Raw genomic sequence first — 11043 nt, 5'->3', positions numbered from 1 at the left:
GGTGAGCGGCCAGAGGATGGGCAGCAGGCAGGAACACAGATGGCTGGGCTGTCGGAGGCCTAGGGCGCCCCCCATGGGGCTGGGCCTCCTGTGGCCCCTGGAGACACTGTGGTGGCCATCCCAGCTGGGTCTGCAGAGGACACTGGGCACATGAACACAGGGCTTTGCTGGGGCTGGTGTGGATAGACAGAGTGCCAGAGACGGACTTCGGGGATTTCTGGAAGAGTCTACATTTGAGCTGGGAACCCTTGTGGGTAGGAGACCCCAGAGGGCACCTCACTCTGAGGCCCTCCAGACTTTGTACCCAAACACCCCACTCTTTCCTTAGAATGGTCTATATACACTATTAGGAGACCCCTTTTTTATTTTCTGGTACTAGGGATTAAACCCAGAGGCATTCTACCTCCAAACTATAACTCTAGATCTGTTTATTTTTATTTTGAAACAGGGGCTGGCTACGTTGTTGAGGTTGGTCTTGAACCTGTGATCCTCCCGTGCTAGCATCCCAAGTACTGGGATTACAGGCACGCACCACCGTGCCTGGCCAGGGCTCTCTGTTTTCCCAGGCTACCAAGTTTGAGTGAAACCCTGGTCCTCTAGGCCAGGCCAGAGCCCTCCGGGTTCTCAGTTTCTCCTTTCTCCCACGGAGTGGAGTGACAGGGCTGCTCCCTGGCCTCAGCCTCCACCCAGGCTTGCAGCGGCTGCTGGACCCACCTCCTCCCAAGACAGCCAGCCTGCTTTGAGAGGCAGGGCAGGGAGGGCAGGGGTCCAGGAGGCAGCCCAGCACCCACCCTCCCTCCCAGTGTGAGCCGTTGGGGGGGTACGTGGGGCTAAGCCAGCCCACTGGTCCCCAGGGAAACCCAACTCCGTGGTGAACAGGATCGGGCGGCCAGCCCGGGACTAATGGGGTCGGGGGAGAGGGAGCCAGGCACATAGCCCTGGCGCAGCCTGTGCCGGCGGCCATCGGCACCCCACCCCCACCCTGGCCTGTGCGGAAGTCATGCCCAATAGCAGATGGAGAAACTGAGGGGCCAAGGTCTTGTCAAGGTCAGGGGAAGGTGGGATTGTGGGGGTCTGCGAGGCCTCCCCCAGACACCTTAGTGAGTCCTAAGAGGGGCAGGGTCCTGGAGGGGGGCCCTGCAGGGCATCCCGTGGGGAATGGGGCACCAACTAGGGTGGGCCTTCCGGAAGACGCAGCTCAGGTGGACTTCTGAAGGCCCAGGACCAAGGCCCTGTGTACAGCTGTGCGATGAATCCCACTGCTGCGCCCTGTTCCCCTGGAAGTCCTTTCTGGCGTGTAATCTGAGGTGGGGCTGAGGCTCCCTGGCTGAGTCCCAGGAGGGTCGTGGGTGGGTGCCAGAGGGCACGGGGCTGGGAGGAACAGGGGCCAGGTTTGGGGAGGCCCATCCCCTGTGGGCACCTGTCTTGGGGGCAGGCGCTCGAAGCCACTGGGCGCACCCGCTCCTTCCCCTACTCATCACCCTTTAAGGCCTGTCCATAAAACTCACTCCAGCTGCCCAGTTGCCCCTTCCCTGGGCACCAGGGAGCCCTTCCCCAGGGCCTGGCGCACTGGCAGCTCAGCCCTGCCCAGCCCCTCCCTGGCTGTGGCCCAGCCAGAGGGCTCCTGCAGCCCCCGCCGGGCGGCCCGTCCTCCCGGTGCCAGGTGGCACTCAGGGCCGCAGGCCTAGGACGGGATTTATTGAGGACCACGTCTTCACCCTAGTGTGTTGGCTAACCTGGAGCCCAGTCGCCCTGCGCAGAGGCAAAGGCCTCTGCGGGCTCGGCCAGAGGGGCGCCCCAGCTGTGCAGACTGTGTCTCCTGCTCCCACGCAGCCCACTGTTGAGAACTCCCACCGGCGCCCCATGCTCAGTACTCACTGGGACGCTGTCCAGCCCCAAGGACCCCACAGCCTGGAGGCAGCACCCCTTCACAGAGGCGCCTCCTCCCCCAGGCTGGGGTGGAGGGGGGCCACTGGGGGCCTCCTGGTCTCATCATTCGTTTATTTTGCTGAGCCGAGGACTGAACTCGGCGTGTTCTGCCTTGAGCTACACCCACAGCCCTGTTTCAGTTTTACGTGGAAACAGGGTCTTGCTAGGTTGCGGCGGCCCCAGCCTGCGACGCCCGGGTCTCGGCCTCCAAGGGCGGGCTCCAGGCGCACACCCGGACCTGGACCTGGACCTGCCCGCCCGGGGAGGGGGCTCCCGCCGGCTGGGGGCTCGGAGCGCTCCTCACCGCGAGCCTCGGTCCACTCTCCGCCTTCGCACGTGCAGCTCCGCGCCGCGGCCTGCAGCCGGGAGGGCGGGAGGGGGCTCCCCCGCCGGACCCCAGCCCCGCCGGACCCCAGCCCCGCCGGACCCCAGCCCCGCCCGCCGGACCCCAGCCCCGCCCGCCGGACCCCAGCCCCGCCGGACCCCAGCCCCGCCCGCCGGACCCCAGCCCCGCCGGACCCCAGCCCCGCCGGCGGCTCACTTGCTGGACCCCAGCCCCGCCGGACCCCAGCCCCGCCGGACCCCAGCCCCGCCGGACCCCAGCCCCGCCCGCCGGACCCCAGCCCCGCCGGACCCCAGCCCCGCCCGCCGGACCCCAGCCCCGCCGGACCCCAGCCCCGCCGGCGGCTCACTTGCTGGACCCCAGCCCCGCCGGACCCCAGCCCCGCCGGACCCCAGCCCCGCCGGACCTCAGCCCCGCCCGCCGGACCCCAGCCCCGCCGGACCCCAGCCCCGCCGGACCCCAGCCCCGCCCGCTGGACCCCAGCCCCGCCGGACCCCAGCCCCGTCGGACCCCAGCCCCGCCCGCTGGACCCCAGCCCCGCCGGACCCCAGCCCCGCCGGCCGCTCACCTGCTCGCGCGGGCCGGGCTCCGGGCCTGGGCGCCGCGGCCGCGGCGGGCGGGGAGGGCGGCGGGGCGGAGCCGGCGCTGCGGCGACACTGCGGCCATTGGGGCAGCACCGCCCGCCGCCGCCTCCAGCCCCAGGGCGCCCCGGGCGGGAGAGAACCCCAACGGGGACGGGGCCGCCACTTGCATGGAAGCCCAGTCTCCGGAGCCTCTAGCTCGTCCCACTGTGCGCGCGTGTGTGTGCGCGTGCAACCAGGGCTTGAACCCAGGGTCATTCTACCTCTGAGCTGCATCCCAAGCCCTTTTTTATTTTTTGTTTTGAAACAAAAACGATGTTGCTGAGGCTGGTCGTGAACCCGCGATCCTCCTGACTCAGCCTCCCAAGTACTGGGATTCATCTTTCCTTCTTACAGCTACCAATAGGGATTTATTTATTTATTTATTTATTTATTTATTTATTTTTGGTCCTGGGGATTGAGCCTCAGTAAGTGCGTTCTACCTTCAAGTTACACTTCCATACATCTCCAAACCTCCTCCTCCTCCTCCTCCTCCTCCTCCCTCCTCCTCCTCCTCCTCCTCCTCCTCCTCCTCCTCCTTCTTCTTCTTCTTCTTCTTCTTCTTCTTCTTCTTCTTCTTCTTCTTCTTCTTCTAAACAGGGTCTTGCTAAGTTTTGAAGGGCCTCACTAAGGCGAAGGGCCTCACTAAGGCAACCCTCAATCCTCTTGTCTCAGCCTCCCAAATGCTGGGATTAAGAATGTGTCACCACATCTGGCTTATTCTTTCTTTCATTTATTTTTTTTGGTGGTGCTGGGGGTGGAACCCAGGGGCTTTGTACCTTTGGGCTATATTCCCAGACCTATTTTATACTCTCTTTGGAAACAGGGTCTCACTAAGTTGCCGAGAGCCTAAGTAGCCGAGGCTGGCTTTGAACCTGTGTGATCCTCCTGTCTCAGCCTCCCAAGCGCAGGGATTACAAGTGTGCACCACCACCCCTGGCTTAGTCTTTATTTTGAAACATGGTCTCACTAAGTTGCAGAGGGCCTCACTAAAGTAGCTGAGGCTGGCTGAGAACTTGTGATCCTCCTGTCTCTGCCTCCCAAGTACTAGAATCACAGGCCTGGGCCACCACACCCAGCTAATTTTATTTTTACTTTTCAGATGGATCTCACTAAATTGGGAGGCTCCTCTAAGTTGCTGAGGCTGGCTGCAAACCTGAGATCCTCCTGTCTCAGCCTTCCAAGTACTGAGATTACAAGTGTGCAGCACGATGCCCAGCTGTCGTTTATTTTTTTGTGTGATTGTTATGATTTGAAAATAGAATGTTCCACAGAAAAACTAATATACTGGTAATACAAAAATATTCGGAGGTAGCTGGATGTGGTGGCACAGGCTATAACACTTAGGCTTGACTCAGCAACTTAGTAAGGTCCTGTTTCAAATTAAAAAATAAAAATGGATGTGGGGTCAGGCATGGCGATGTGCACCTATAATCCTAGTAATTGGGAGGTTGAGGAGGATCCGGCTTTGGGGCCAGCCTCAACTACCTAGTAAGGCCCCCTGGAACTTAGTGAGGCTTGTTTCAAATATAAAAAATAAGCCAGGCATGGTTGCACAGGATTGTAATCCCAGCATTTGGGAGGCTGAGACAGGAGGATTGTGGTTCATGGGACAGCCTCAGCTACTTAGTGAGGCCCTTTGCAACTCACTGAGACCCTGTTTCAAAATAAAGAATTAAAAATAGGGCTGGGACGCCGGGCGTAGTGGCGCACGCTTGTAACCCCCACGCTTAGGAGGTGGAGACAGGAGGATCGCACAGGTTCAAAGCCAGGCTCGATGGTTTAAGAGACCCTGTTTCAAAAAAAATGTGTGTGTGTGTGTGTGTGTGTGTGTGTGTGTGTGTGTCTGGGAGTGTAGCCTGGAGGTAGAAGGGTTCCATCCCACCCCCCCCAAAAAAAAAAAACAGACTGTGGCATAGTTCAGAGGTAGAAGGCCCCTGAGTTCCATCCCCAGTTACACACACACACACACACACACACACACACACACACACACACACAGAGTTCTGGGTGTGCAGCTTGGAGACAGACCAAGATAGACCATTCCTAGATTCATTCCTCAGTACCAAATACAGGAGGAGGAGGAGGAGGAGGAGGAGGAGGAGGAGGAGGAGGAGGAGGAGGAGGAGGAGGAGGAGGAGGAGGAGAAGGAGGACCTAAGCTACTGGGTTGACAATGGCGCCACCTTGTGGCATCTCTGAGGGCCAGCAGGGCCTCACTGAGCTCTGGGGTTCTGGTGGGGAGGAAGCTTGGGGCCTCTACCCTGAAAGCTGAGGTGGATTTATAGATGGGGAGACATCAGTTTAACTAACTGATCCCCAGGGGCTGATGCCCCTGAGGTGTGTTGAGTGCACAGGGCTGTGTGATGATGCATCTTTTTTTTTGGTGGTACTGGGAATGGAACCCAGGGGCATTCTACCTCTGAGTTCCACCCCCAAGCCCTATTTTTTAATTTGAGACAGTCTCACTGAGTTGCAAAGGGCTGGAGTAGCTGAGGCTGTCCGCTGGCTGCGATCCTGTCTTGGCCTATGGAAGCGTAGCTGAGCCCCGTGCCCCATCCCTGTCCCTGACTTCTCTCACCCTGCTGCTGCAGCCCAGCCTCTTCCCAGCCGAGGAGTTGTCCACACAGGCCTCACCACCATCTCCCCAGCCCCTTCAGCCTAGCCTTGGCCCTCTGGAGTTACTGGCTTCCACCCAGGTCCCAGCTACTCGGGAGGCTGAGGAAGGATTGCAAGTTCAAGGCCAGCCTGGGAAACTTAGTGAGATGCTGCCTCAAAGTAAAAAAGGCTGTGTAAGCTGTGGGTGGCAGCACACGCCTGTCATCCTGGTACTTGGGAGGCTGAGACGAGGATTGCAGGTTCAGAACCAGCCCTGGCAACTTAAAGAGATTCTCAGCAACTTAGACCGTTTCAAAATAAAATAAAATAGGGCTAGGGGTATAGCTTGGGAGAATGTCCCTAGGTTCAATCCCCAGTACTACCCTCATAAAACTGCTTCTGCCAAATGGCCTATTGTTCAGCCACTAAAAATTATCTACAAAGGAGCCGGGCGTGGTGGCGCACGCTTGTAATCCCAGCATTTGGGAGGCTGAGACCGGAGGATCGCGGTTCGCGGACAGCCTCAGCTACTTAGTGAGGCTCTTTGCAACTCAGTGAGACCCGGTTTCAAAATAAAGAATAAAAAATAGGGCAGGAGGTGTAGCTCGGAGGTTGAATGCCCCTGGGTTCCATCCCCAGACCCGCAAAAAAAAAAAAAAAAAAAAAAAAAAAAAAAAAAAAAAATCTACAAAGGGCTTTTAATAGTGTTATGGTTTTCTTTCTCCTTTGGTGTTTAGGATTGAACCCAGGGGCCTTCTACCTGTCAACTGCATCCCCAGCCCTATTTAATTCTGAAACGGGGTCTCACTAGGCTGATGAGTTTCACTACTTGCTGGGGCTCTCCTCAAACCTGTGACCCTCCCTAGTACTGGGCTTGCCGGAGTGCCACACCTGGCTTTTATTTTGCAGTACTTGAGTTTAAGCCCAGGATGCTCTACTCCTGATCTACATCCCCAGCAGTTCCCTTGCCATCCCTCCCTCCGGGTTCCCCAGAGGCCTCCCTGGCTCGTGGGTAGGGCTGTCCTGCACTGGGGACCGCCCCATTTTAGGGCTGGAAGAACTGCCTGCTCTGTACTGGCGCCTGGTTCCTTGGGGCCAGAAGTTGGGCAGGCCAGAGGGCACGCAATGGCCCTCCCACCCCACCACCCTAGGTCTAAAGTCAGGCCGTGGCAGGTGCAGGCTCTGTGGACAGCCGGATGCCAGCCCCATCTCTGCAGAGCGGTCTGAAGCGCCAGTGCAGGCCACAGAAGAGGGGTTTCTTTCCTGATCACAGACATGGGGTCAGGGCCCTGGCTCAAGCGCGGGGCCTGGGAGGGAAGGCAGCAGGCGCCACACCACCAAGTGTTACTGAAGGTGCCCAACGTTCACGAGGGCTGTAGACACAGGAGGGCTTCAGAAAGTGGACAGAAGAGTTGCAGGTTCAAGACTAGCCTCAGCAAGCTAGCAAAACCCGATTCAAAGCTGGGCGTGGTGGCACAAGCTAATAATCTCAGCATTTGGGAGGCTGAGACAGGAGGACTGCAGTTTGCGGCCAGCCTCAGCTGCTTAATGGGGCCCATTGCAACTCAGGGAGATCCTGTTTCAAAATAAAGAAAAAATAGGGCTGGGGATATAGCTGAGAGGTAGAACTTCCTGGGTTCAACCTCCAGCACCAAAAAGTAAAGACAAGAAAGCCAGATGGCACATGCTCTGCCTGGGACTGGCTGCTTGCTGTGCAGGCTTCTGCTTAGCTCGAGCCCCCCCCCCCCACCTCCACGTGGCAGAGGCCTTGAGGCCTCCTGGGAGAAGGGAGACCGCCCTTTTCCTCTGTGGTGGCACAGGCACAGGCACCACTGCCCCGTGCCCCCGAGGCTGAGCTGCCCGAGTGGCAGGCGCTGTCCTCTGCACGCAGCATGTGTGCACATGGACGCGGACCCTGGTGCTCAGGGGAGGCCGGAGTGTTGAGTGCAAGGAGGGGTGGGTCTGGGCAGCAGCAGTGGGCCTCTGAGGGGCACTGGACACTGCGTAACTGCTCCGGAGGTTGGCGGGGGCTGACAGTAGACACTAAAACACTGAGGCCGCCGCCACCACCGGCTGATGCAAGTTTTATTGAGACAATGTACAAACAGGCCATGGAACAAGGGTTTGGATGCTGGGACCAGTAACGAAAGATGGAATACAAAAATAAAAAGGCACTAATCTGTTAAGAAAAGACACTCGATGTATTCTAAGAATATAAGTCATTTAATACTGTTAATTTTATAGCACAAAATAAAACAAGCTATGATCCCCAAAAATAATTTTAAGAGCTTACACAGAAAATATTATTGCCTGAAGTTTATGATCTTTAAGTTACAGGTCAAAAGAGTTTTATGTTGTTTTAAAACACACAGTGAAGACCGTCAAGAAGCAAGGCCACTGTTCCTCCTGCAGGGACAACGGTCCTGTCTCAGAACTGTCCTGCTCCTCTAGAAGACACAGCCAGCTCAGTGCTCGCGCTGACAGCAGTCGCCAGGGACGTGGCTCTCCAGTCCGGAGGGTGGGGCTTGAGCAGGGCTCAGTGGTGTCCACAGAAAGCATTAGTCTTAGGTACTGTGTTAAAACAATCGAGAATTCGCTCATTTTAAGAGATTAATGAACATAATATTAAAGGATTAAATTATAAACACCTGGCACAAAACACATCATCCCTTTTCAAAAAAGAAGCTGTTCCTATTCCTCTGAGCACGTGTTCCTGGCGCGGCGGCAGAGCGTGTCCGGGTGGCCAGTCACCAACAGCCCACCTTGGTTGGCATGTCTCCAGGAGGCACCACGTGGTGCAGGGACGAGCAGACGGCTCCAAGGACGGAGGTCCTCCCCAGGACAGGCGAGGTTTTAGCACTGTCAATGCCCTCAGCACAAAGCTTGTTTCCTATCCAGGTGAATAACCACAGTGAGTTCCTCTGACTTCCAAGTAGTTCTACGACCCAGTAGAGAAGAGCTTGTAGCAGTAACAATCAAAAGAGGAAAGCCGCCTCGGGGTCATGTGTGCACTGCTCCTGAAGCGCACCGCCTTCCCAGACCAGCGGGCACCAGGCCCCAAGCTGTGGCTTGCGCTCCGTTATTTAGTGTGAAAAAGAATTTCCCTGCTTGATTAAAACACGGGCTAGGTTCTCAGTTGAAAGGTTACTGCGTTTGGCACATACCTTGAGAGCTCGGAGCTCAGGCTCACCTACTTTGCGCTGAGTCTCCGGAAGCCGTTCATCACGGAGCTGTGCTCCGGCTCCGCACTCGTCCTGACTGTGAGCCCAGGGCGGGTCTTCCTGATGGCCAGGGCCAGCCCAAAGGAAGCCCTGCTTCCCAAACGCTCATGCACGTTCCTGCTCTGACCCGACTGCTGGGATCCAAAGGCGGCGCCTTTCAGCTCAATCTGGTTTAAAAGGCTGCAGGCTCGGAGCCGCGGCACGCTGTAATCTCAGTGATCTGGAAAGCCGAGGCAGGAGGATCACAAGTTTAGGACCAGCATGGGCAATCTGGTGAGATCCTGTCTCAAAATAAAAAGTAAAGGGCTGGGGATGTAGTGCAGTGCAGAATGTCGCTGGGTTCAATCCCCAGTACTAAAAAAGTAAAAACAAAAAATAAAAGGCCTAAAGGTGAGCATGGTAGCGCATGCCTGTAATCCCAGCAACTCAGGAGGCTGATGCATGACGTTCCCAAGTTCTACGCCAGCCTGGGTAACTTAACAAGAGCCTGTCTCAAAAAAGAAAAAAGGGAGGGGGGCAGGTTGGGGATATAGCTCAGTGGCCAAGCACCTCTGGGTTCCATCCCCAGTGTCACAACAACAGGGGAGGGAGTTAGGGCTTATGCTCTGTTTGAACATGGCCACACACACCACTCAGGGGCCAACAGGGGCCAGGCAGAAGCAGGCCACTGGCTAAAAGGTAAGCGGTTTATAGGCAAAACCCAGGACTCTTGTCACAAGCCCACTACTTGTGGGTGTTAGGCTGGGCCTCAACTCAGAAGAGGCCCGCTACCAGACTTAGCCAACAAAGGCAACCAAAACAAACCAGGTAAGGAGGAGATCGCTAAGCCCCTTTCAGGAAACCCAGACAGCCATGGTGACCACTCCAGCCGACTGTTGTTATTTTGCCATAGGAACACGCTCAAGATGTTTTCATTTGGCAGTTGTCAGTCTGACGGTATACTGATTTCAAGAGAAATTGAAAAAAAGGAAACTGGTCTCACTAGTTCTGTTCCCAGAATATACTGCTCTGAACCTCAAACCCCAAGAACCTCCAGCAGGAGGGCCACAGTTGAAGCGGACGCCTGGGCGCACTCGGTCGCTGCCACGCATCTAGGTCTGCTGCACTCATTCAGTGCGAGGCTTGTCTTCTCCAGGGTCCAGGAGGGAGAGCTGACTGAACTGCGTGGAGGCTCCGAGTTCCAAATGGCCACGTGCAGCAGAGGGATAGCCCCACTGGTACCAGCGGGCTTGTATAAACTCGTCTCTCAGCTAACAAACGCTTAGACATCAATGAACTGAAAAGTGGTTAAGGTTTGCCCTAGTCACCAGCACACGGACCTGAACGTGGGAGCCCACTTCCAGGATCGGGCCTGCCTGGAGCACCATGGCCGGCTGTGCACACCGCGGAGCCGGCACGGGCAGCGCCACCTTTCTCCGGCAGCCCAGCTGGGAACTTGGGCCAGGGGAGAGGGCTGAGTGGGCTTCAGTGAGCAGAACTCAATGACCCAATGTAGACTCATCGGCAGGTCCAATGATTCTATGAACAACCTTATTTTCTAAAGAACTCTGAGTTGTATGCCTTGAAGGGGTACATTCACAGAAAACTGGCCAAGCACCCCGCCCAGCTCTTGTCACTGGCGAACAAGGTAAGAAAATCTTCCCCGCACCACCCTACTTGGAAGCTTTTGAGAACAAAGTAATCCAGAGGCTGGACACAGCCTGGCAACCACGACAGCGCCCCGTGAGCTTTTCTGCTGTGTGTCGACACAAGGTCCCGCTGCAGCCACGGCTCCGCGCCTCGGGGAGCTCTTCCTGCTCCTGCAGTCACAGCAGCTTCGGCGCAGAAGCTCAGAGGCAGTCATTTGGACTATCACAAAAGCCCGACCTGCTACTTAAAAATCTGTTCAGAACACATAAGCCTAATTAGTCTTCCAAAAGCCAAACCAAACCCAAAAAATGAAAAAAAGGCCAGATTTGAGGGATTTAGGACAGAATTCTCTCTTAAGGTTCATTTCCTCTGTTGTTCAAAGAAAGACAAGTGGGTGGCGGAGCCGCCGTGCTGCAAGCGCTCTCTCTCGGATGAACAGGACAGAACGAGCGCACCACGAGCAGGGCGGCGATGGGAGGCCTCCTGGCCAGCCCCTCCACCAGCGTTTCCAGTTTACGTTCCAAAAGAACTCTAGGACGGGCTACTCTGTGACAATAGGGCTGCTATGATACAGATGCCAGGAGACGGCTGCCGCGCACTGCGGACGTGCACAAGACACCAGCGTGCAGCCAGCTGACGTCGGCAGTGCGGTGAGGCTCGCCTGAGAGAATGCTTCCCACTGCGAGGACGTGACAGGCGGGCGA

Source organism: Muscardinus avellanarius, assembly GCF_963383645.1.
Source record: "Muscardinus avellanarius genome assembly, chromosome: 21".
NCBI classification, from domain to species: Eukaryota; Metazoa; Chordata; class Mammalia; order Rodentia; family Gliridae; genus Muscardinus; species Muscardinus avellanarius.
Note: the sequence above shows the minus strand (reverse complement) of the source record.